The sequence below is a fragment of the Manihot esculenta genome, chromosome 7 (assembly GCF_001659605.2).
Source record: "Manihot esculenta cultivar AM560-2 chromosome 7, M.esculenta_v8, whole genome shotgun sequence".
Classification (NCBI taxonomy): Eukaryota; Viridiplantae; Streptophyta; class Magnoliopsida; order Malpighiales; family Euphorbiaceae; genus Manihot; species Manihot esculenta.
In genome coordinates, this window is record NC_035167.2 from 14492340 (window position 1) to 14520058 (window position 27719).

General features: G+C 38.1%; 1 long non-coding RNA gene across 1 annotated transcript; it reads left to right on the forward strand.

The window, feature by feature from the left end:
* The first annotated feature begins 12461 nt into the window (after positions 1–12461).
* On the forward strand, positions 12462–14314 carry LOC110618984. The gene is made up of 3 exons (XR_006351373.1): positions 12462–13311; positions 13614–13713; positions 13912–14314. It is a non-coding gene; the product is annotated as an uncharacterized LOC110618984 (long non-coding RNA).
* The last annotated feature ends 13405 nt before the right edge of the window (positions 14315–27719 follow it).

Consider the following 27719-nt stretch of genomic DNA (forward strand, 5'->3'; position numbering starts at 1 on the left):
TTAAACCGTTTGGTCAAAGAGTCAAAAGTGAGAGGTGATAATTTTTTCCAGAAATACCCTTCTCTTAATGTGAAATTCCTTTTTTTTTTTTTCTCTTTCATGCTTTCTCCCATTGCAGAAGAAGAAGAAGAAGAAGAAGAAGAAGAAGAAGAAGAAGAAGAAGAAGTTGCTGGGTAGGAAGAAGAAGAAAAAGTTGCTGGGTAGGAAGAAGAAGAAGAAGAAGAAGAAGAAGAAGAAGAAGAAGAAGAAGAAGAAGAAGAAAGATTTGCTGGGTAGGAGGAAGAAGAAGAAGAAGAAAAAGTTGCTGGGTAGGAGGAAGAAGAAGAAGAAGAAGAAGAAGAAGAAGAAGAAGAAGAAGAAGAAGAAGAAGTTGCTGGGTAGGAAGAAGAAGAAGAAGAAGAAGAAGAAGAAGTTGCTGGGTAGGAAGAAGAAGAAGAAGAAGAAGAAGAAGAAGAAGTTGCTGGGTAGGAAGAAGAAGAAGAAGAAGAAGAAGAAGAAGAAGAAAGATTTGCTGGGTAGGAGGAAGAAGAAGAAGAAAAAGTTGCTGGGTAGGAGGAAGAAGAAGAAGAAGAAGAAGAAGAAGAAGAAGAAGAAGAAGAAGAAGTTGCTGGGTAGGAAGAAGAAGAAGAAGAAGAAGAAGAAGAAGAAGAAGAAGAAGAAGAAGAAGAAGAAGAAGAAGAGGGTTAATTTTGTCAATTCACGTGTCCCAAACGGCTATTTTGAACGGAAGGACTGCGAATTTGGACGGAAGAGAAAGTGAGGGACTTAAGTGTTGGGTCGCCAAAATAGAGGGACAGAAGTGTTAATTACGTTAAACCTGAGGGACTACAAAGTAATTTTCCCAAGATTAAAAGATAAACAAACCAAGATAAAGTTTTGAACTAAGTCTAAATAAATCATCAACTAATTAAATATTATTTCTTAATCATTTCTATTATTCTATTTTTATATTTTTAGTTTTTATTTTAATAAAAAATTTAAATTTTTTTGTATCTAAAATAATAAAAGTAATATTTTATTTTATTTTTTTATCTTATCATTTTTTTAATTATTTTAAAATTATTATCTATTTTTTTATATTATATTAATATATAAATTCACTATTATAATTCTATTTAATTTTATTTTATTTTTAAATTATTATTTTTTAAAATAAATATTTAAATTATTTTAATATTTAATAAAATTTAATATTTTAAGATGAATATTATTAAAAAATATTTTTTTTAATATATATAAAAAAATAAAGTGAATAAAAATTGTAAAATGGAGGGAGTATAAGATATTGAAAAATTTATGAAAAAGTTTAGTGTTTTATTTAATTAAAAAAATTAAATTGGAAATCAATAGATAGAAATTCAAGTCTTATAAGATTAACTAAAGTAGATTAGATTTAAATAAAGTAATATTAATTATTAGATTGATCGTTAATTTTGCAAAAGACTTTTCGAATTAATTCAATTCTTGTAAAATAAATTTTGTTTGCATTACAATAACTACGAATCGATTTAGCCGGTTAAAGCAGATAGCCGTGGTTCCAGCCCCTTCAAGATCATCTCCCTCTTTTAACATTGTATTATAATTTAAATATTTTTAACTTTTTATTAAATTAAATTCGGTAAGTAAATCTGAGAGATTTTTTAAAATTTTTCAGATTTATTTAAATGCACTTATCAACAGATTAAATCTATGAGTTTATCTTATAAAGTTTTATTTTTTATTAATTATTGACTTTTTTGAATTTTTTATTAGTCTTTAATAATTTATAATTTATATATTGTAATTTAAATTAAAAAATTAAAATTCTTTAGTGCAAAAGTTTAATTAAAGATTTTGAGTTTATATATCTATAAATTAAAATTTGATTAGTGATGATTACTTAAAATTAAATAAAATTTGATTTAGTAATTTCTATCACATGGAAACTTTTTATTTTTATTTTTTCTCTTTTCACATATTCAATGGATAAGACAAATATTCTTTTCCTTCCATTTTGCTTTCGGTCATTTATTTCATTAAAATTAATATTTCTAAGTAGAAATAGGAATGTTCAACTCTCATACAAATTTTAAACTTATAAATTTATTAAATGCAAATCTATTTTTATACAATATATTTACTTTACTATTATACTTATATTTAATTTTGTATATTAATTTATTTTTTTAATAATTATTATTTATAATATTATACTATTTTACCATATTATTGAAACGGTGCATTTCAATCCAACAGGAAAAACAGAGCACTTTGAAAGAAAAAGCTAAAGCTGGAAGATTTCTCAACATTATGGGTCGATGTGTTCAAAATGTTCAGAACATTTTGACTCACGAGAAATCTCACAAGAGCTACTTTTCTCTTCTCCCTGTATAGCTGTGCATTCTGTTGTAACGAATTATAGAATAGCCTAGATTTTTCTTTTCTCTTATTCCAGAAGTTTCTGAGATCTGTATATGACACCCATGTAATTCACACAAATAAGAAAGAAATTATTAAGCTATTTTTTCTACCAATACATTGTTTTACACGGTATTATAGCACTACTTATGCTACTGATTTCTATTGCCCTATCCAGAAAACTTATTTTTCTTCTGTTTGGCTTTCAATGGCAGAAATTACCAACCAAGAAGGCTATGCCTCTAACACCAAAACCACTGATGCAGGCAACAAAGCTGTGAAAGACATGTTGAAACTATTGAACCCAGACCATTCCGGTGTGACCATGGTGACTGCCCTTGGATGGCAGCAACAACCTCTCCTGGAGCAGAACCATAACCATAGTGATTGCTCTGAAAGCAAAGGACAAACTAGGCTTTATTATGGTAAGTGCGAGCTGCCAAAAGGAGATGGACTTGCATGTTTTAGTTCATATCATCTAGGCAACTGTTGTGCATCAAAAACTATGTGTGAGCTTGATAGTGAAGATAGACTGATTCAGTTTCTAATGGGACTGAATGATAATTATGATCACATGAGGAATCGGATTTTACTAATGGATATCTTGCCAAGTAATAACAAAGCACGTTCAATGGTGCTAAGAGTTGAAAAATAAAGGGAAGTCACTAATAGCTCTAGTCATGACCTTAATACTGCACTTACTATTGTTCATGTTCAAAGAAATGATAGAGGAAAGGTTTATTATAAGAAGAGGATGCAAGGAAGAAAAGAAGACAAAGTATTCACTCACTGCAACTCTATTTGACATATCAAGGATACTTGCTTTAAAATTCATGGTTATCTAGAGTAGTTTACAGAGATGAAGCAGAAAAGAAAGGAGGAAGCTATTGCAGCAAATGTAATGCAACATACTGAAACTCCTTTTGATGGAAAAGGTACATAGAAGCAAGACTAGAATATGAACATGGCAAATATGCCGCAAATTCAACATGAAATCCTGAAATACATGAAAGAAAATCAACCTAGTACAAGCATCAATGAGGCAAGTTGTATAAGCTACAATGACTTTGCAGGTTCTAACACTAATTGCTACACTTTTAGTAAAAATTATATAGACTCTGGAACTTGGGTAATAGACATAGAAGCTATAATTCATGTGTCATAATTTCTCTCTTTCTCAACCCGCTAAGTTAGATAATACCAGTGCTATTTTTTTTCCAGATGGGAAAAATAATACAATAGCATATTTTTGAAGGGTCTTACTGAACCCTAAAATTATCTTGAATGAAGTTCTGTACACTCCAAATTTCAAATATAACCAACTCTCTATGAGTAAATTGACCAAACACTCACAAATTTCTGTTCAATTCTCTCATAATTAATGCATTTTGCAGGACCTTCTAACCTATGAAGTGCTGACCATTAGGAGTTTACGAGGAGGATTATATAAACTAGATAAGGCACCCACTGTACCACAATCAAGGACCTTACCCATACTAAATAAAACTTGTAATATCACCAACTTTGACCTTTCTTGTTTACAAGTACCAGTTTTGAGTAATCATATTTGTGATGTTTGTCATTTGGCAAAACAATGGTCTCATGTTTCCTTAAAAGTAAGATTACTTCTTTCTAAATTCTTGAGTTAGCACACATTGATTTATGGAGACTATATACCATGCATTCAATTTTTGGGGCAAAATACTTTTTAACTATTGTTGATCACTATTCAAGAGTAACTTGGACTTTCCTATTACACGATAAAACTAGAGCTTACAAAATCCTGCGAGATTTCATTCAAATAACCCAAACGTAGTTTCAAAAAACCATAAAGATCATAAGATCTCATAATGGCAGTGAATTCACCAACCATTCCTGTGACCAATTATTCAAAACCAAAGGAATTCTCCATCAAGAAACCTACCCATACACACCACTACAAAATTGTGTGGTAAAAAGAAAACATAAGCATTTATTTCAAGTTACTAGGTTTCTTATGTTCCAATCAAAATTACCTAAGCAATTATAGGGGAATCCATTCTTACAGCTACCCACCTCATAAATCTCATGCTAATCTCATGCTGACGGGCGTTGAATCAATCAATTAAAACTGATTCGCCTTTTCTAATTCAATAATTCTTGTAGATAGGGTGAATGAATGTTGATCCCATAGAGACCTTAAATTTATTTAATTGAAATGACAAGTGAAGAAAAAAAGAATTGTTTATAACGAAAAATAGAAAAAAGATATTTCAATTGGAAATTTGTGCACTTAAGAAGAAATAAAATAAGTGTTTTGAAGTGATGGAATAAACAATTAATTTAAAAACTCAGCTAAAGATAATCAAAGTTAAGAGGTTTATCAGTTGATCATTAATTTAAAAGTAATTCACTTAATTTTTTATTTTTTTGTTGTAATATTCAAATAAGTGAATCTCATCAATTCTTTTTTAAGGTTAAATTAATTTGTAAAGTGCTAAATTAATTTCTAATTAATTAATAATCTCAATAAACATGTATATTTAATTAATTAATTACTTTGAGAAAAGAAAAACCCAAACTTGATTAATATTTGCAAGCGAATTATTTAAAACAAATCACTCAATTTCTTAATATATATAGATATGTTAATTGCTACTTTTATTAATCTAATTAAATAATTATGTATTTATTTAAGTTAATTAACAATACGTTGTCTAGTTAAGATATTCAATAGGTCTCTTGAATACCTAAGAAGACAACAATGGAGGTGGTATTCTTCAAAAATTAAAAAAAAAAGAATGAAAATAGAAATTAAGATGAAAAGAAAATAAAATTTGATCTTGCAACTTTGATAAAATCTCAACTAGATTAACCTTCAACTGAAAAAGAGAATTTTAGCCCCTAAGAGTTATAATAAAAATGCAAAAAAGTAAAAGAAAAAAAAGAAGAGAGAGAGGTTTGGTTAGGAAACCGAAATATGGGTGCTAAATGAAGAGAGAAAATAAAAGGTGAATCGAGAGATGCCTTCCAAATTCTAAAACAACCCTTATATAGGTTTTTTTTCTAACAAAAAGATTAAAGAAAATATTTAAAATTAAAAAGAAAGAAAATAAATCAATAAATTCTTCGTGTTTTTGCAGCTACCTGAAATAATTTGAATTCTGTATACCTGTCAAAACTGAAACTCTGTTGTCTGTTCATCGAGTTTGGGTCACAGTTTTGGACAAGGCAGAACTTTTTAGTCCAAAATAGCTTTAAAATAGCCTCTACTAGTTCCTTTTAACTTATTTAGCTTCAAAACTTGTCCAAAATTAAAATCTAAGTGAAAATTCATTTTTTACTACTATGAACATAACAAAATCATGGAAATTAACATAGAAAAAGTAGTAAGTTTAACAACTTATCACATACCTAGTAAAGTAATAGGTTTGAAAACACCACATGAGATTGTTTGATACTTTGCTAGATTACACTGCCCTCCCTCAGATCATTTGGGTGCCTTTACTTTACAACCAATACGCAACCACACATGGATAAATTGGCCCTAAGAGCCTCAAAATGTGTCTTTATTGGGTGTGTCATAAGATCTAAAGCCTACAAGGTTTATAGCATACATGATATAAGTGTTTTTATTTTAAGAGATATTCAATTTTATGACTATCAATTCCCCTATCAATCCCTAAACACATTCCACCAGAGTAATGAAAGCCTTCTAGTTCCTATCTCCTATGAAAGTTCAGATTGCTTACCAAATTAGGATGACAACCCCACACTGTCTCCATACACACCTCAACCACCTAGCCTATCACCCCCTCACCACCCATCTTGACTACATTACCTCTTGAACGACCAGCTCCCATTTAAGAAGCAGTAGGATTGCAATTAAGCCAAATTGGCTATCTCAATTTATTGCCTTATCTACTATAGATTAGAACTCCAGTGACCATGCCCCAGACAAAATTGCATCAATTAAAACCTTCACACGTTTCTCCAACTTCAATGACACATATTTTAATTTTGTGGCTAATGTTTCTATTACCAAAGAACCACAATCCTATATGCAGGCTAAAGAGGCAAGAAGCCCATTGCCTCAAAATGGATATACAAAACAAAGTATAACCTTGATGGAACCCTTAACAAACATAAAGCAAGGTTATTTGCTAAAAGGTATAGTCAACTTCCCAAAGTAGACTTTCATGATATATTTTCTCATGTTGCTAAGCTTGTCACAGTTAGAATCTTTTTAGCTATGGCAACTATCCAAAATTAGCCTATACATCAACTATACTTCAATAATGCCTATTTGCATGGGCATATTGATGAAGATATCTATATGCTATCTCTATAGGGTTACACAAAAGCACAACTAGGGTATGTTTATAAATTGGTTAAGAGTTTGTAGGGGTTAAAGCAGGCAAGAAGATAATGGAACAAGACTCTAACCAGTGCCCTGAAACGGTATGGTTTTACTCAATCTACTTCAGACCACTATTTTTTTTATCAAAGGTTCCTGTTCTTAATTCCTAGCTATTATAGTTTATGTGGATGATCTTCTCATTATTGGTGTATCAGAAACAAAAGTATTGAGTGTCAAGCATTTCTTAAATGTCAAATTTGCAATAAAAGATTTGAGACATGCAAGATATTTCTTGGGCATAGAAATTGCTAGATTAGAATCTGGGTTATTTTAAAATCGAAGAAAATACATCTTGGATCATTCAAGACACGGGACTAACAAATGCCAAAGTTACAGCTTTTCTATTTCCTATAGGAGAAAAGTTAACTCCTGATTATGGTGAACTATTACAAGACCCCAAAAGGTACAGACGGTTGATAGGGCGACTCTTATACCTAAGCCTACCATATCTGGACATCACATACTCCACACAATAGTTATCATAGTACAAGCAAAACCCAAGGACACCATATTGGCAAGCAGCAATTCATGTTGTAAAATACCTGAAAGGATGACCAGTTAAAGGCCTATTTTTCCCCACTTCCTCAGATCTCAAACTCAAGGCCTATTGCAATGTTGATTAGATGTATTGTGTCACTTCAAGGAGATCATTAATAGGCTTTTGTGTGTTCCTCGGATCTTCACATGATGAGTTGCAAAACTCACCACTTTTTTTATATTAAATTTCATGATTTTGCTATAATTTTAATTTTGAATAAATTTTGAGCTGAAAATGTACAAAGGAACCAAAAGTGGCTGTTTTAGAGCTATTTTCGTCTGGAAGGTACAGGCTTGCCTAAAACTGTGACCCAAGCTCGACAGACAAATTACAGGATTTCTGTTTTGCGAGCTGTACAGAGTTCAAAACTGTTTCAGATAATTGCAAACAAAATTAGATCAAGATTAGGATACGAATCATCATGGGAGTAGTAGATTTATTTTCTTTTTCTTTTTAAATTTTGAATAATTATTTTTTTGTTTTAGAAAAGCCTATATAAAGGTTGCTTTAGAAGTAGAAAAATCATCACTTCTCATCATCTCTACACTCTCCTTTCAATTCCTCTTTAGCCGAACTCCCCTTCTCCTTCTTCTTTTATTTTTTTAAAAATTTTTTATGGCCCTTAGAGGCTAAACATACGTTTTCGATTTAAAGTTAATCAAATTGATGTTTATTTAAAGTTGTGAGATTTGTTTTTAATTTCTATTTTTAATTTTTTTCTATTTTCGAGGAATACCACCTCCATTGTTGTTCTTTTAGAAATTCAAGAGGCATATTGAATCTTGTAGGAAGACAACATATTACTAATTAACCCAAGTAAGTAATTATTTAATTGGATTAATACAAGTAGCAATAACATATTTGTTTATGTTAAGAAACTAATTAATTTGATTTAAATAATTCGTTTGCCATTATTAATCAAGTTTGGATTCTTATCTTTTTAAAGCAGTTAATTAATTAAATCTATACGCTTGATGGGGTTAGTAATTAACTAGAAATTAATCTAAACGCTAGGCGAATTAATTTAATTTTAAAGAAGAATTGGTGAGATTCGCTTGTTTGAATACTATAACCAAACAATGGACAGTTAAATGAATAATCTTTTTAATTATTGAACAACTGCAAACCTCTCAACTTTGATTACTTTCGACTAAACTTTTTAATTAATTATTTGTTTCATCATTCTAATCGCATTATTTTATTTCTTCTTTAATTTTTCTTAAAATCAACTTCTCCAATAGCAATTTTCTTCTTCTCTCTTTTTGTTTCAAATAGTTATTCTTTTTCTCACTCGTCATAAAGACTAAATAATTTTAAGGTCTCTGTGGGATCGACACTTATTCACTCTATCTACAAAATCTATTAAATCAATAAAAGAGAAATCGGTTTTAATTGACGGATTTAATACCCATCATTACTTATCTCTTGGAAAACCAAGAAATAGAATACAGTCGGTCAATCATTCACGTAAGCTAAGTACTGAAGTATGGCCGCTACGATATGTGAACTCAAATGGATACACAACATATTACATGTATTTTATGTCTCACATTCTCTTCTCATCCCTTTATACTATGACAATCACACCAATCTTCATATCTTGACCAACCCTATTTTTCACAAACGAACAAAGTACATCGATTCAACTGCCATGTTATCCGGGAATAACTTGAAAATGGTTTCATCAAGCCTTTGCATGTTACTTCCAGACTCCAAATCGCAGGCCTTTTTACCAAAGCACTTGGGGTTTCAAACTTCAAGATCCTTCTCGATAAGATGGAACTTCTAGTTGTCTAATTGTCTCCATCTTGCAGGGGGTGTTGAATTATTGAAATAGTGCATTTCAATCCAATAGAAAAAATGGTGCACTTTGGAAGAAAAAGCTATGCGCTGAAGGATTCTCAACATTATGGGCCGATGTGTTTAAAATGCTCAAAATATTTGACCCACGAGAAATCTTACAAGAGCTGCTCTTCTCTTCTCCCTGTACAGTTGCGCATTTTGTTGTAACAAATTATAGAATAGCCTAGATTCTTTTCTCTTATTCCAGAAGTTTTTGAGATCTATATATAAACCCATGTGATTCACATAAATAGGAAAGCAATTATTGAGCTATTTTCTCTATCAATACACTGTTTTACATATATATACAAACTTCACACTATTAGCTATCTTAGTAATTTAATTTAGAGATGCTAATTAGTGTCTTTAAATCATTAATGTTACTTATCTTATTGTGGGTGCTTGTCTCATTAGAATTTCTATAACCCCACAAGTTTAGGATATAAAAATTATTGCATCGATAACATTAATTTAAAGGTGAGTAGTATTTGGTTCAAACTGAAAAACTCGATCAAATCGAATTAATTCAAAATTCAATTCGATTTTTTATTCTTTTCGGTTCATTTCGATATTGATAAAAAAAATAGTAAAACTGAACTGGTTAGTGTGCAATAGTATATTATTTTTGATAATATAGAGAGATTAGACCATAATCAAAATTGAAATATTTCAATTAAATTTTAGAACATTAAAAATAAGGTGTAAAAAATAAAAAACCCATTAAGAAGTCCAATCGATCAAACCGAATCGAACTGAACTGAATACGATCGATTCGATTTAAATTAATTTCTGCTTAAAATAAATTCGGTTTAATTTTGAAAAATACTAAAATTTTAATTTTCAATTTATTTAGTTTGTTTCGATTTTAAATTGAACCGACTAAATGCTCACACCACTTTTATGTTTTAGTGAGCTGCAAAACAGTAGAGATGTATGTAGAGAAGTATTAGCAATAATAGTAGATTCTTTCTATTTCATACCTTTGACTTTATAACATTTTTTATTTTATTTTTCAATACTGATTTTATCTTTCTGTTACTGATATTCCTACGGCTAAGGAATTCAGTTTAGGTAGCTTTGTATTTAACTGGTGTTTACCATTGAGTAAGTGATCCATCAAATCATTCTTCACTTTCTATATTTCTTTATGGTATCAGAGCTATCATAGTTCAAACGAGTTGATCCGTTTTTTTCTTCTTCTTTTTTAATTTTCAGCAACAGCTTATCTCCATGGAAAATATTGTAAATGCTGATAACATCAATCCCAACCTCACCCAACAAATAATTCAGTTCAACCCTTCTGCTCAATTGCATGTTAAGCTCAAAGGCAGTTCCAACTTTCCTACTTAGAAAACTCGATTAACTCTTCTCCTCGATGGTCATGATCTTGCTATCCATCTTGATAACACACCACACCCCCTCCACCAAACACTATTACTCAAAACAATACCACTGTAGACAATCCAACCTATCGTTTATGGATATGTCAAGACCGCCTCATTCATCAAGCAATGGTGGCCTCTGTTGATCAAACCATTGCCTCCACCGTAGGTAGTGCGTCCAACTCTGCTCATGCATGGAAACTTCGTCACAACACTTATGCCAACAAAAGTCACACTCGTATTTACAGTTTACGAGATCAACTCAGTCACATCAACAAGGATGACAAGAGCATCACAGAATATCTTCATCAAATTCGTGAAATTGCTGATGAGCTTGCTGCTGCGGGTTCTCCAATGGTGGAAGCTGAACTTACTGTCAAAATTCTCAATGGTCTGAGTTCTAATTATCGAGAAGTAGCAGCAGCAATCTGCAATAGAAGTATCCCGATCGAATATCCGGAACTTTGTGAAAAACTTCTTGATCATGAACTCTACCTTCGTAATGAAGTAAAATCAGTTTCTTCAGCTGTGCAAGTAGTTGTTGCCAATCAAGCTACCTCCAATGCTCGCAACAATAGATCTAATCGACGTTCTTCCACTAATAATGCATCTTATCAGCAATCTCCCACATATCAGCAATCTCCAGCCTATCCACAATCCCAGTGGCATCCAAACAGGGGCAATCAGCAAAATTTATGGCGTCCACCATCTTCTACACATCTTCCAATGGAGTCACTTGCCAATTGTGCAATAAATATGGTCACACTGCCTCTGTATGCCGCAGCAGATCTCATAATCACCTTCAAGCCAGAGCAAATTTTGTTTCAGCTACTCAAATGTCTGAAAAACCATGGGTTCTAGACTCCGGTGCCTTTCATCATATCACTGTTGATCCTCACAACATGCCTGAATACAAGGGTTTTGAAGAAGTGACAATGGGTGATGGTAACAAAATCCCAATTACACACACTGGTTCTACTCATTTATATGCATCTAACAATGCTTTCAAGCTGTCTAATACTTTTTGTGCTCCCCAAATTAAAATCAATTTAATTTCTGTTAAAAATTTTTTGTCAAGATAATATGATTTCAGTTGAATTTTTTTCTTCTGATTTTTTTTTTTGTGAAGGATCTTGCAACTCAGAAGCTGCTGGTGCATGGCCGGAGTAATAATGGATTATATGAGTGGCCAATCACAACATTATCCTCTTCGTCACCTGAAGCTCACACGGCAACCTGGCTTTACACCTTGAAACACAAGAATGAGGTCAAACCAAATTTTCAAAAATTTCATCCTTTAGTTGAAAAACATTTCAATTCTAAAATTCTCTCTTTTTATACTGATGGTGGTGGTGAATTTTAGAGTCTAGATTCATACCTTAGTCTCAATGGAATAGAACATTTGAAAACTCCTCCATATACCCCGCAGCGTGTTGCTCTCGCTGAACGTCGACACCGACACATTGTCGAAACAGCAAGAACATTACTCTATGAAGCATCTCTTCCATCAAACCTTTGGTCTTTTGCATGTCATCATACTATTTATCTTATAAATAGAATGTCCCAACACTTTAACCCAACATTCTCCATTGAAATGTTATTTTAGAAGAAGCCAGATTATTTATTCTTAAAAACCTTTGATTGTTTATGTTACCCATGACTCAAACCTTATTCATCTAATAAAGTAGCCCCAAAATCTATACCTTGTGTTTACTTAGGTTATTCTCTCTCTTATCATTGTCATCAATGTTTTGATTTTCTTACTTCAAAATTTATTTGTCTCGTGATGTAGAATTTATGGAACAGATTTTTCCATACAAAATAATGTACTGTAACATCTTTGTTTCTAGTTCCAATAGGTCTCTCCAATAATATAACTTATCTCAACCACAATCTCAAACCTTATCCCATGACTCGCCTACCACTTGTCCCAGCCCCCCCTCAAGCTTTACCTCGTCCAGTACCAGTACTTCCCCTCAATCACAAATCCCAATACCCGAAAAACAGAATCCTTGGCCACTTATGACTTTGGGAACTCTGGTCGTGCAACATCAGTTGATGCAACAACATCATCCCCACCTTTACCTTCATCCACAAATACTCGTGACTCATCCATTCAACTAGTTCCTGTGCCTAATTCTCCTGCACCAAACTGCCCATCTTCTTCCAATTTACCTGCAGAAGTTCATGACCTGCCACCTTCTCATATTGTTACACGATCACAAAATCAGATTTACAAATAAAAAAACATTGATTATATGGCACAAGTTTTGCAAGACCAAACACCCAATACCTTTGCCCAAGCCAACAAAATGCAAGAGTGGCGGGCAGCTATGCAGCAGAGTATGATACATTAATGAGAAATCAAACTTGGGAACTCGTTCATGTGATCCTTCTAAAAATTTTGTTGCTTGTAAGTGGTTGTATCAGATTAAACGAAAATTTGATGGTTCTGTTAAAAGGTATAAAGGGCGGTTAGTTGCAAAAGGATTCACACAACGTCCAGGCATAGATTATCATTCCACTTTCAGTCCTGTGGTCAAGCTAACAACTGTCAGAGTGGTTCTTTCACTTGCTGTTCAATGTAGCTGGCCTTTGCGCCAACTTGATGTCAACAACGCCTTTCTTCAAGGCAATCTTGATGAGGAAGTTTTCATGACTCAAACAATTGGTTTCGAGAATTTTCAATTTCCCTCTCATGTTTGCCGACTTTGCAAGGCTACCTATGGGTTAAAATAGGCTCCTCGTGTGTGGTATAATACTCTTAAAAATCATCTCTTATCACTGGGTTTTTCAAAGTCTGACTGCTCTTTGTCCATAAACGATTGACTTCTGCTATTGTTTATGTGATTGTATATGTTGATGATCTCATTGTCACAGGAATTTCAATCTCTGATATTCAGCAAATAATTGCTTCTATTGCAAATCATTTTTCTATTAAAAATCTTGGTATCTGCAGTACTTTCTTGGTGTGGAGATCTTGCGACAAAAGGATTGTCTTTATTTGTCTCAAGCCACCTATATTGCTGATATTCTTCATACTGCAAACATGTAGGAATCCAAACCAGCTGCTATACCAATGAGCTCCTCTACGGTTCTTTCAAATACAGATGATTCCTTGCCTATTGATGCCGCTAAATATCGACAAATTGTTGGTAAACTTCAATACCTTAGTTTTACTCGTCCACATATTTGTTTTGTAGTAAACAAGCTTTCCCAATTTATGCACGCTCCATCTACTCTTCACTGGAAAGCGGTAAAATGGGTTTTACGATATCTTAAAAGTACTCAGCGTTATGGTATTTGTTTGAGGAGGAGCAACTCCATATCACTTTACATGTATTCTGACGCAGATTGGGCGGGTGATGTAAATGACCGTGTGTCTACAACTGCGTATATTCAATTCTTTGGGAATAATTCGGTTAGCTTGTCTTCTAAAAAGCAAACAACTATTGCTCGGTAGTCTACCAATGATATGGAGCAATTAGCCTTGGATTTTACGACAGACTTGGACCGGACCCAACTTTTGCTGCCAACGTCCGACAGAGACCCACGATAGCTTTTCGGAAAAGGAATTTCAAGATGTACGACTTTCAAAAGTGTGACGAGGGCTAAAGACCTGGTCACAAAGTTTGATATGGAAATTTCATCATTTAGGGGGTCAATTTTACATTTTAATTATTTTTTGGATATTTTGGATATTTTCGTAATTTTGCATAGTTTTATTTCTATTATAAATAGCCTCCCTTGGCTATTAGAAACACACTTTTCAATCTTTGAGGAATTTCAATAAGACTTTTAGTCTTCTAACCTATCTTTTCTCTTATTTCGTCTTAACCAAACGATATTGGTTAAAACTCCTGATGGAGTCTAAATAGTCATTTATCATATTGGTATCAGAGCAAAGTTCGACCATGGCAGATAACCAAGAGGCGCGACTTGCTGCGATTGAGGCATCTTTGGCAGAATTGAGGGAGATGATCGGACAACTGACCCTGCAGCAGAGAATCCACTAACCCGCCGCTGCCACACGCCCCCAACCAGTCGCCAATCCTGTGGCCGCCAATCCTGTGGTCGCCAATCCTGTGCCTGCAAATTCCCAACAGAATTATCAGGAAGGTTACACGATTAATGTAGACCTTCAAAACTTTTCTGGTTCGTTAGATGTGGAATATGTTCTTGATTGGCTGGTAAAGGTTGAACGTTTCTTTGAAGTTATGAACGTGGAAGAGGAGCGCAAAGTTCAAATTGTGGCCTATAAGTTAAAAGGGGGTGAAGCAGCCTGGTGGAATTTGATTCAAAACGAACGCTATCAGAGGAGGTTGGAGCCCATACGAAACTGGGTGTTGATGAAGCAGATGCTTGAACAACTGTAATACCCGGCTCGAGTCCGGCATCGGCATTCCTGTCGTCCGGTGGAATCTCGGGTGTCGGAACCCTCGAGAAGGGTAATGCATATGTTTTTCAAGGTATTTTCACTTGTTTTCATGTTCCAAAGACTTGAGTTTTGAAAGAAAGGCAACAAGGGAGAAATGCAAAGGTTCGGCCGCCGAAGGTCACTTTCGGCCGCCGAACATTGCATGGTTGCGGCTTCACGTTCGGCTGCCGAAGGTGGTCAGGCCAGCCACCTATAAAAGGGCCAAGGGTCGGTGGAAGGAGGTTATTTCTCCTCCACTTGCAGCCAGAGGTGAGTTTCAGCCTCTCCTACGTTGACTTTCATGTTTTCCATGATTTTCATTCAATCTTTCAAGAGTTTTAAGAGTTTTGGTGACTTATGAAGGTTTTGAGCAAAAGAAGCAAGTTTTGAAGCTTGGAGCTTTGGAAGAGCTTTTCTTCATATCTCCACGTTAGGATCCTTCATCCTCAAGTTGTGTAAGAGGTAAGTGAAGATCCTGAGCTTCTTTGATGGTTTTGAAAGGTTTTATGAAGTTTGTATGGGTAGTTTGCATGTTTAGGTTTAGGTGAGGTTTTTGGTGATTTGTGGTGTTTCAGCATGTTTAAGTGTTATGTGCTATGTTTGTTTGGGGTTTTAAGGTAGTTTTAGACCCCTTTGTGCATGAAACAGAGCAGGGTTCTGCCCTTCGGGCAAAACCAGGTTCGGCCGCCGAAGGAAGGTTCGGCCGCCGAACCCCTTATGGAGGCAGTTCGGCTGCCAAAGGTTGCCCCCGAAAGCTAGGCTTTCGGTTTAGACAGAGACTTTCGGCCGCCGAAAGAGGGAGTTCGGCCGCCGAAAGCGTGTGAGTTTCGTCTCTGGACGAGACCTTCGGCCGCCGAAGGTGCCGCCGAAAGTGCCCTGTCCAAAAACCTACCAACATGCATATCAACTACTCCCAACTAGCATATACACATATATATGCACAAAGGGGTCTAAAACTACCCTAAAACCCCAAACAAACATAGTTGGGAGTAGTTGATATGCATGTTGGTAGGTTTTTGGGCAAAGGTTGTATGAAACAGAGCAGGGTTCTGCCCTTCGGGCAAAACCAGGTTCGGCCGCCGAAGGAAGGTTCGGCCGCCGAAGGAAGGTTCGGCCGCCGAACCCCTTGTGGAGGCAGTTCGGCTGCCAAAGGTTGCCCCCGAAAGCTAGGCTTTCGGTTTAGACAGAGACTTTCGGCCGCCGAAAGAGGGAGTTCGGCCGCTGAAAGCGTGTGAGTTTCGTCTCTGGACGAGACCTTCGGCCGCCGAAGGTGCCGCCGAACATGCATGAGTTTCGTCTCTGGAGTGGGGTTTCGGCCGCCGAACCTGCCGCCGAAAGTGCCCTGTCCAGCTTTCTTTTGCATGTTTTATGTGATGGTTTGAGGTTTGTTTAGAGGGGTTTTGGGGAGTTTCGTAGAGATGTTCTTGAGTGAGTTTGGTCCCTCATTTGAGTCCACCTGTGTAGGTACGGACCAGAGGAATCAGGGAGGTCAGCAGTGAGTCCAGTATCAGAACCTGCAGAGTCAGTTCAGAGAGCACTAAAGGTGAGTGGAACTTAACTTAATGTTTTAATCTGACAACTGCATATTTTATCATGCTTCATGCATCATGAGCAAAACCAGGCTTAACATTATGAGTTTGATCCGCCTAGAGCCATGAGGAGCTCTAGTAGGGATTAGTAGAGCACAGAGAGAGTGCATGCACAGGTTAAGCCTTGGAATGAAGAAAAGTTTTATGTTTTGACAGCAAATGTATGATCATGTATGGGATTTCACAGGTATACAGACAGGAGAACAGGCTTACTACGGGTCCCGGCGACCTTAAGTCGATCTGGATCCTAGTGCCGGTGGCAGTTCGGTTTCCGGGCTGTTACAACAACGATTCTTGCCTAGCGATCACGCTTAGGTTTTGTATAAACGGTATCATGATTGTATACAGGGGAACCGACGGGTGGATGAATATACCGAGGAGTTTTTGAGGTTGCAAGCGAGGTGTGAAAACTGTGAGAACGAAGCCCAACAGGTTGCTCATTATCAGAGGGGTCTGAATCACGAAATTCGTTGTATGATGAGAGTAGCTGCGATTTTTACCTTGGCAGATGCTATTAAGATGGCAAAAAGGACAGAAGAGCGTGTTGATTGGCAGCCACGACAATAGTTGATCAAACATAATTTAGCCACATTTTTACTATCTTTATTACTGTTTAATTACATATTTTTTCAGCTTAATTTATGTTTTTGTGATGTTTTTGTAGAAAAGGAAGAAAATGGAAAATTGGAGAAAAAAATGTAGAAAAAGTTGGAAAATTGATTGGGTCGAAGTGATTTGGCCAAATTACTCGCAGGAAGCTAAAGCAGGAAACTGGGACTGACTTGTAGAAATAATCTGGGCAAGTGATTTGGGCAAATCACTGCCCAAATCAAACTGACGCAGAAGAGGACAACAGCGCGGGAAAAAGGAAAATTTCAAATTTCAAGAGCATTGAAGTCCTATCCTACTTCAAACACTACAAGATCAATCCTATGACAACTCCAAAAGCCACCCCAAAGAAAATCCTTCACCAAAAGAATTTTATTCATTATAAAATACAAAAGCAAGGAGGAACTAAAGACCATCATGAATTCCAAATCAAAGAAGGATTCCAAGTCCTAATTGAATTAGGACTCTTCACTTATAAAAGGGAGAGCACCAAAACCAGCAAGTAGCATTCAAAATACTGCAGAAAATCTGCAGTAGCACAACAACTTCTTCTTCTATTTTTCTTCTTTCTTTTTGTGTATTTTTGTCCACCATGAGTGGCTAAACACCTTCTTTTCTAGTTGAAGTTGGGAAATTTCAGATTTGTGATGAATTGGGAGATTTAAAACTCCATTATTAAACTCTTATTTATTTTCAATATTTATGCAACTTGATCTTTCTATTATTATTGCTTTGCTTTTAGAATCAATTAAGGCCTATTGCTTTTAATTGCATGAGTAATATATTGTTTGAATAATTTAGGTCCGTAATTGCTTAGATTATTTATACTCAAGTATAATCGGTTGCATAATCTAAACTTGACCACGCGGTTGGCAAGGTTAGAATTAGGTTTCTCTAAGTCTTAAGGCAGTTAACAGTTGAAAAGTAAAAAACCCAAGGACGTTCCTTGGCAACTTGTTAACTAGTGTTTGATTAGCGAACGTTTCCTAATCATACTAAAACTAAGGAGAAATTTAGATTGTGAGAAGCGTCTTCCACATCCTAAACTAATTTATTGAAATAAACAGGGGTATCAAAAATATCAATGATCAATTCTAAACAAGCTGAAATAGATCTATACTTCAACTAGAATCCTTCTCCCATTGATTTACTCATTTATTTAATTACTGCTTTCTTTCACTCAGTTGTAATTCTTCAAAACAATCCCCCCTCCTTTTATTTACTTTTGTTATTTATTTGTCCAAGTCATTATTAGGAAAAATTCGTAGTGTCAAATCACTGTGGTTCGACCCTATTGCCACTATCTACAAATTATTTTGTTGATTGAAAATAGGTTTATTTTTTACGGCTTCGACAATCGCTATCAGCAGTACAACCGAAATTTCAATTACCAAAATTTTGGTTCAACAGGGACGCAGCAGTATAGAGGCAATTACAGCGGGCAGCCTTCTAAGGTTATAAATTCTGGCAATCCTCAGAATACCCTGGAAGAAAAGAGAGACAATAAGGGAAAGGCAATCACCACTACAACAGAAAAAGGAGGCAGAACCAATCCTTATCAGAAGCCAACGGGAGACATATGTTACCGCTGCAGGCAATCTGGTCATCGATCAAATAATTTTCCAGAACGTAGAGGAGTTAATACTGACCGTTGACAAGTTAATATAGTTGAGCAGGTGGCTGAAATTGACGAGAAAGTGGATGACGATGACGAATCTATTGTTGGTTCTAAAGATGGAGAGGTCACCTATGTGGTGAAGAAAATCTTAAACTCAACAAAACAGAAGGATGAGACACAAAGGAGGAAGATTTTCCAGGCAAAGTGTCGAGTAAGAGAGGCAATTTGCAGGCTATTATAGATAGCGGCAGTTGTGAGAATCTGATAGCTAAGCAATTGGTAGAGAGATTGCAGTTACCTACACAGCCTCACCCTTCGCCATACAAAGTCAGATGGATTAAGGAAGGTCCGACAATTGAGGTCAACAGAATCTACAGCGTACCTATCTCGATCGGTAAATCTTATACTGAACCTGTTAATTATGATGTTGTGGATATGGATTGCTGTAGCATTTTGCTAGGTCGCTCTTGGCAATTCGACGTTGATGCTTTGCATAAGGGGAAGGAGAATTCATACATGTTCATGTGGAATCAAAAGAAGATTACTATCTTGCCTTCCGGTTCTGCAAAACATTCTAAAGTGGAAGGGAAGACTGTTGTTGTTGTTTCCACGGGAGTGCAGAGGCTATCAGGCGCAGTTGAGAAATCTGAAGGCACACTGGCTTTATTGTGAGAGTAAAAGGTATAATAGAGGATGCACCCTCTTTACCACCACACGTCAAAGAGCTGTTGAAGGCGTTTCCTAAGATAGTGGAGGAATCATCCAAGCTTCCACCTCTGCGGGATATCCAACATCAGATTGATCTCATTCTTGGATCAAAATTACCGAATCTGCTTCATTACAAGATGAGTCCAAAGGAGAGTGAAACCCTCCAAGAACAGGTGGAAGAATTACTGAAGAAGGGGCATATTCGGGAGAGCATTAGCCCCTGCGGAGTACCTACCCTATTAGTTCCAAAGAAAGATGGGACTTGGAGAATGTGTGTGGATAGCAGGGCCATCAACAAAATTACAGTTCAATATCGATTTCCTATTCCACGATTGGATGAAATGCTAGATCAACTATCTGGGTCTAAAGTCTTTTCTAAAATTGACCTTAAAAGTGGGTATCACCAAGTTCAGATCAAGGAGGGAGATGAATGGAAGACTGCCTTCAAGACTAAGGAAGGCTTGTATGAGTGGCTAGTTATGCCCTTTAGTTTAACGAATGCACCTAGCACTTTTATGCAACTCATGAACCAGGTTTTGCATCCTTTCTTACACAAATTTGTGGTTGTTTATTTTGATGACATCTTGATTTTTAGTCGTAGTGAGGAAGAACATCTACAGCATCTCCGTCAAGTCATGATAGCCTTGCAAGAAAGTGAGCTGATTATTAATCTTAATAAGTGCATCTATATGACAGAGCGCGTTCTATTCCTGGGATTCGTTGTTAGTGTAGAAGGGATACATGTTGATGAGAAGAAGGTAGAAGCAATACGAAATTGGCCCATCCCCAAAACTATTTCTGAAGTTTGTAGCTTTCATGGCCTTGTTACTTTCTATCGACGGTTTATCAGAAATTTCAGCAGCATCGTTGCCCCTATCACAGATTGCTTGAAGAAAGAGAGAGTGCAGAAATTTGCATGGACTGAAGCTGCCAACAAAAGCTTTAAAGAGATTAAAGATAAGCTTACTTCTGCCCCTATTCTTACTCTACCCAATTTTGATAAACTGTTTAAGGTTGAATGTGATGCTTGTGGAGTTGGAATTGGTGGAGTGTTGTCATAGTCTAAAAGGCCTATTGCCTTCTTTAGTGAGAAACTGAATGAAGCTAGAAAGAAGTTATCTACTTATGAGCAGGAGCTATATGCAATATTCTGAGCTTTTAAAACTTGGGAGCAGTATTTGATGGGGCGAGAGTTTATTATTTACACAGATCATCAATCTTTGATCCATTTTAAAACTCAAAAATATGTGAATAAGATGCATGCTCGATGGGCAGCTTACTTTGGAGCCTTTCATTTTGTCATCAAACATAAGGCAAGCCATAATAATAAGGTGGCAGATGCTTTGAGTAGTAGGGCTGCTCTGTTGATTACAGTTAATCAGGAGGTTGTAGGTTTTGAATTTCTGAAGGATTTGTATGCTACAGATGATGATTTTGCTGATATATGAGTTAGAGTCCAGACTCACCAGCCTACTGATGGGTTCTTGATACATGATGGCTTTCTTTTTAATGAGAACAGGTTATGCATTCCTCGATCTTCTTTGCAGGAAAAGCTGATTCGTGAGATCCATGGAGGAGGTTTGACTGGTCATTTGGGGTGTGACAAGACTATTACTGGGTTGGAGGAGCGTTTTTACTGGCCACAATTAAAAAGGGATACAAGTCGGATGGTTCAGAAGTGCCCAGTGTGTCGAACTCAGAAGGGACATTCGCAGAATATAGGCTTATACACTCCACTGCCTATTCCAGCACATCCTTGGGAGGACTTGTCTAGGGATTTTGTTCTTGGTCTTCCATGTACTCAACGTGGATCTGATTCCATTTTTGTTGTTATTGACAGGTTCTCCAAAATGGCGCATTTCATTCTCTGCAAGAAAACTAATGATGCTTCTCATGTGGCAAAACTGTTTTTCCAGGAGATTGTTCGCTTACATGGTGTCCCCAAGACCATTACCTCTGACAGAGATGTGAAGTTTCTAGCTCACTTCTGGGTGACTTTATGAAAACATTTTGAAACTGAACTTCGATACAGCAGTGCTGCCCATCCCCAAACTGATGAACAAACTAAAGTGGTAAACCGCACGCTTGGCAATCTTCTACGCTGCATCTGCAGCAATAAGAAAACTGCTTGGGATCTTGCTCTTGCCCAAGCAGAATTTGCTTACAACAGTGCTGTTCACAGCTCCATAAAGATGTCACCATTTGCTGTTGTGTACAGGAAAGTCCCAACGCATATAGTTGATCTTATTGCACTTCCCATAGATTCTCACAACAGTATTGCAGCAAGCAACTTGGCAAAGCAGCACGTGGATGTTTTCAAGCAAGTACAAAAATGCCTTATAGAAGCCAATGATAAATACAAAGCTACAGCTGATAAACATAGGCATTTCAAATCCTTCAATGTCGGTGATAAAGTTATGGTGTATTCACGCAAGAAGCGTGGTGGAGGACAGAAAAAGCTTGACGCCAAGAAGATTGGTCCATTCCGGATCATTCAGAAGATTAATGACAATGCCTATGTTCTTAACCTCTCACATGAGATGAAAAATTCCAAGATATTTAACGTGGCGGATCTATTTCAGTACTACCCTGCTAATAACAACTCGAGGTCGAGTTTGTAATACCCGGCTAGAGTCCGACATCGGAATTCTAAGTTCCGGTGGAATCTTGAATGTCGGAACCCTCGAGAAGCATAGTAGATATGTTTTCCTAAGAATTTTAGCATGTGTTAATGTTTTAAGTGTAAAAAGAAATGAGTTTTTGAAAAAAAAGAGCCAAGGAAGAAATGCAAGGTTCGGCCGCCGAAGGTGAAGTTCGGCCGCCGAACATGCATGAGTTTTGGTTTCACGTTAGGCCGCCGCAGGTGGTCTGGCCAGCCACCTATAAAAGTCCCTAGGTCGGTGAATGGATAAGATTTTCTTTCCCTTCACAGCCAGAGGTGAGACCATGATCTTCCTTGGGTGATTTTCATGTTTTCTTAAATCTTGCAAAGTTTTGATGAGTTTTATGCATATTTGAAGGTTTTGAGCAACTTAACCAAAAGTGTTGAAGTTGGAGACTTTGAGGGAGAGTTTCTCCATATCTCCATGTTGGGATCTTTGATCTTCTTGTTTGTAAGAGGTAAGTGAAGATCCTGAACTTCTTTTCATGTTTTATGAAGGTTTTATGGAGGTTTATGGGTAGAGATGCATGTGTAGGATAAGTTGAGGTTTTGGTTGATTTGTGGTCAAAGCATTCTTATGTGTTTAGTTGTGTTGTTTGTTGGGGTTTTAAGTTAGTTTTGGACCCCTTTGTGCCTATACTTGAGTATATGCAGATTGTGGAGTTGTGGTTTGTATGTTTGAGTGAAGTTTGGGTTGGTTTGCATGAAGCAGAACACGTTTCTGCCTTACTGGAGAATCCAGTTTCGGCCGCCGAAAGAAGGTTCGGCCGCCGAACGAAGGTTCGACCGCCAAACATGCAAGGAGGTGGTTTCGGCTGCCGAAGCTTGCCCAAGCTTGCCCCCGAAAGTTTGGACTTTCGGCTCTGGAGGAGGGTTTCGGCCGTCGAAGATTAGGGACTTTCGTCTCTGGAGAGGACTTTCAGCAGCCGAAGTGCTGCCGAAAGTGCTTGAGTTTCGGCTCTGGAAGGGACTTTCGGCCGCCGAACCTGCCGCCGAAAGTGCCCTGTCTAGCCTTCTTTTGCATGTTTTTCTTGATTCTTTTATGCTGTTTTTAGGGGGGTTTTGGGGAGTATTCTAGAGTTGTTCTTGAGCTAGTTTGGTCCCTCATTTGAGTCCACTTGTGTAGGAACGGACCAGAGGAACCGAAGAGAGCAGCAGTGAGCACTGCTTCAGAGTAGTCAGAGTCAGCTCAGAGTCAGCCAGAGGTGAGTGGAACTAAACCTCATGTTTTAAATTGAGAAATTAAATGCTTTGAGCATGTTCCATGCATCATGATATGTAATAGGGTGAGTGCACTAGCCTACACTAATGTGACGCATTGCATTATTTTATGCTTGTACGGATCGGACATAGTTTTGGATTCACTAGCCCTCCGAGTAAAGTCCTGAGGAGCCCTGAGAGGGCCGGGCACAGAGCACCATAGGGTGCGTAGAGAAGTCCTAAGTAGCTCCTTCGCGGGCCGGGCACAGAACAGAGGGAATTTTGAATCTGTCCGTCTGAGATGGGTGATTTACTTGTGATGTGATGCATTCCATGTGAGCATGTTTGATTTACATGTTTTATCTGTTCTACTCACTGGGCTAGTATAGCTCATCCCTCTCCTTTAACCCCAGTCTTGCAGGATCTGAGTCAGAGGAAAGTCAGCAGGGTACAGGAAGAGTAAAGAATTTTGTAATAGCATAGTGTGGACATGTAGTATTGTAAAGAATTGGTTTAGTAGTGTATAGTGTAGAGTATTGTGCTTGACCCATGTTGTAAATCCTTTTTGTATACATGGTCTATTTATGTGCTTTGAATGTTTTTCTCAGTATGTGAAAACCAGGCTTAACAGAGTATGAGTTGAACCCGTTTAGAGCAAGCTCTAGTAAGGGGTTTTATAGTACAGAGATAGTGCATACATAGGTTGAGCCTTGATTCAGAGAATCAGTTTTATGTTTTACAGGAAATGTATGATCATGTATGCGATTTTACAGGTGCACAGAGAGTATAGCAGGCTTGCTATGGGTCCCGACGACCTTAAGTCGACCTAGATCCTAGTGCCGGTAGCGGTCCGATTTTCGGGTCGTTACAGATTGGTATCAGAGCCCTAGGTTCATATGGTCGAACCTAGCTAGAGAGTGTCGGGCTCATAGAGGTTATAGTAGGTCAAGCACAATAGGCAAGCATGTCCACTAGGATAGGATGTTGAGTCCTGTCTATTCGCTGAGGTGTCATGCTATGCGTTATGCATGTGCATTGTTGTTATGTGCTATTTATATGCTGATGTGTGCTGTTATGTATTGTTTTCCAGAAAGTTAAGATGCGAGGAACTCGTCGATCTGCACGATTGACTGGAGTCCCACCAGAAAGTGAGGGTACAGCTGCTCGTCCTCCTGCGTTGCCACGGGCAAGGTCTCAGAGATCAAGCAGGGAGGGTATGTCAAGGGACCCTAGAAGGTCTTTTGACGAGAGCAGAAGAGGAGCGGATAGAGGAGGGAGCTCAGAGGAAGTGAGGGAGGCTATGGATGTGGATCAGCAGCCAAGAGAGGAAAGTATGGGTATGGGCAGGTCGAAAGAGGGTATGGGAGAGTCTCAGGGAGGCGCTCAGGCCTCAGGGTTTGGTTATCCACCCCATTATCCACCCTTTCCACAGGGCCCGGGGTATCCGATGGGGGGCACGTCGGATTTCTCGAGTTTTACCCTATATCCTACCTACATGCCTTATATGCCTTATCCTCCTTTTTACCCACCATATCCCATGTATCCACCCACACCTTTCCATCCCAGTATAGCATACCCAGAGCCAAGTTCAGTACCTTCTCCACCACCAGAACCAGGAGCACCAGTTGTCCAAGTACCTCAACCTAGCTCAGCTGAGGGAAGCAAAGTGAAAATGACAGAGTACCTGAAGTTGGATGCTCCCAAATTCAATACGGGAGATGATCCATTTGAGTACCTCAGAACGGTTAAGATGATAACCGATGAGTTAGGAGCTGATGATAGCAGAGCCATTGAGATGGCAGGGTTCACACTAAAATGCAAGAAGGCTCGCGAGTGGTTCAAGAATTATGTGGACCCCAGGTTGGACAGCATGTCATGGGGAGAGTTCGCCAATGAGTTTGCAGGGTGGGCTTTTCCTGACAGTTCCAGGGAGTTGAAAGTGGTAGAATTTGAGCAATTGAGGCAGACCGAGGAGATGAGTGTAGATGAATACACAGATAAGTTCCTGGATCTGCTTCAGTAAGTGAGTCAGGCTTATGACACTGACCAGAAAAAGGCAAGGAGATATACTATGAGACTGCATCCCAGGTATTCCTCCTTGATTCTTCCAGCAGAGAAAGAGAGTTTCCACTCTATAGTGGATGCCGCAAGGAAGATGGAGGCGAGTGCCATTATTCAGGGATCAGTAAAACAGTAAGTGGCACAGTCTTCGGGTTCTAAGACCCCAGTGCAGCAGCTTCTGGCAGCAAGAAGGGAGAAAAGTTTAAGGCTAAGAAAGGCAATTTCTGGAACAAGATCAAGTCGAGTATGAGAATGGGTAGTGGCTCCAACTCTAGCACAGGCAGTACAGTCTGCATGAGATGCGGGAGACCGCACAGAGGAGTTTGTCGGTTGGGATCTACCGCCTGTTATAAGTGTGGGCAGGAGGGACATTTTTCACGAGAATGTCCTCAGGCGACCTTTATGGCACCATCCCAGCAGATGAGCTCGGGCAGTGTAGCACAGCCAGCAGCTCTAGCCAGCAGCTCCAGCCATACCGCAGAGTAGTGGCAGAGGCAGAGGGAGAGGGTCAGCCTCTTCTTCAACAGCAGGTTCCCGAGGTGAAGGTCTGGTAGCCCCAGCACGGATCTTCACTGTGACTCAAGAGGAGGCAAACACATCGAACACAGTGGTGTCAGGTAACCTCTTAATTGGGTGTTCTGATGTGTATGCTCTGATGGACCCCGGTGCTTCTCACTCTTTTATTGCTTCGAGAGCCGTGGAGAGATTGGGTCTGATGATCTTTGAGTTAGAGTGTCCTCTCTGGGTCAGTGGACCCAAATGTGACCCATCAGTGGCAGTGTCAGTCTGTCGCTTCAGTCCAGTGTTCATAGAAGGTAGATGCCTTCTAGCTGACCTAGTGGTTCTAGATTTGACGGATTTTGATGTCATTCTAGGGATGGATTGGCTATCTACATATGGAGCTACCTTGGACTGCAGAGACAAGGTAGTCAGTCTTAGAGACCAAGATGGGTCAGAGTGTGTCTTCAGAGGAGACAGGAAGGGGACACCTAGAGGTTTGATCTCAGCCCTTCAGGCTCGTCGTTTGCTTAGGAGGGGTTGTCAGGGGTTTCTAGCTCATGTGAGAGAGCTAGATAGACAGGTTAGGGAACTAGCCGCAGTACCAGTAGTCCGAGATTTTCTAGACGTCTTCCTAGATGAGCTTCCAGGACTACCACCTGATAGGGAGATAGAGTTTGAAATAGAATTGCTGCCTGGGACCAGACCTATCTCTATTCCTCCCTACCTGATAGGGAGATAAGGGTTTCATTCGCCCTAGTACCTCACCTTAGGGTGCTCCAGTGCTATTTGTCAGAAAGAAGGATGGATCCCTCAGACTTTGTATCGACTATAGGCAGTTGAACAAGGTCACGACCAAGAATAAGTATCCCCTGCCTAGGATCGACAATCTATTTGACCAGCTAGCTGGAGCAGGTTGTTTCTCGAAAATAGATCTGAGGTCCGGGTATCATCAGTTGAGAGTCAGAGAAGCAGATGTGTCAAAGACAGCTTTCAGGACCAGATATGGGCATTATGAGTTCTTAATAATGCCGTTCGGGTTGACTAACGCCCCTGCAGCATTCATGGATCTCATGAACAGAGTTTTCAGTGAGTATCTGGATCACTTTGTTATTGTCTTCATTGATGATATCCTAGTGTACTCCCGAGATGCAGAGGAGCATGCCCAGCATCTGAGGACAGTTCTGCAGACTCTGAGAGAGCATGGGTTGTATGCCAAGTTCGCTAAGAGTGAGTTTTGGTTGAGGAGCATTGCCTTCTTGGGGCATGTTGTATCAGCAGAAGGTATTGAGGTAGACCCCAAGAAGATAGAAGTTGTAGTTAACTGGCCTAGACCCACCACAGTGACTGAGATTAAAAGCTTTCTGGGTTTGGCAGGTTACTACAGGAGGTTCGTTCAGGACTTCTCAAAGATAGCTGCTCCTATGACCAAACTGACTCAGAAAAATCAGAGGTTCGTGTGGTCGGACCAATGTGAAGAGAGCTTTGAGGAGCTAAAGAGAAGATTAACATCAGCACCGGTGTTAGCTCTGCTTGTCAGTCATGAGGACTTCACAGTGTTCTGTGATGCGTCCAGAGTGGGGTTGGGTTGTGTTCTGATGCAGAATAACAGGGTGATTGCCTATGCTTCTAGACAGCTCAAGAAGCATGAGTTGAATTACCCCACCCATGACCTAGAGATGGCAGCAGTTATCTTTGCACTCAAGATGTGGAGGCATTACCTTTATGGGGTTAAATGCGAGATCTTCACAGATCATAAGAGTTTACACTACATCTTGAGTCAGAAAGAGCTGAATTTG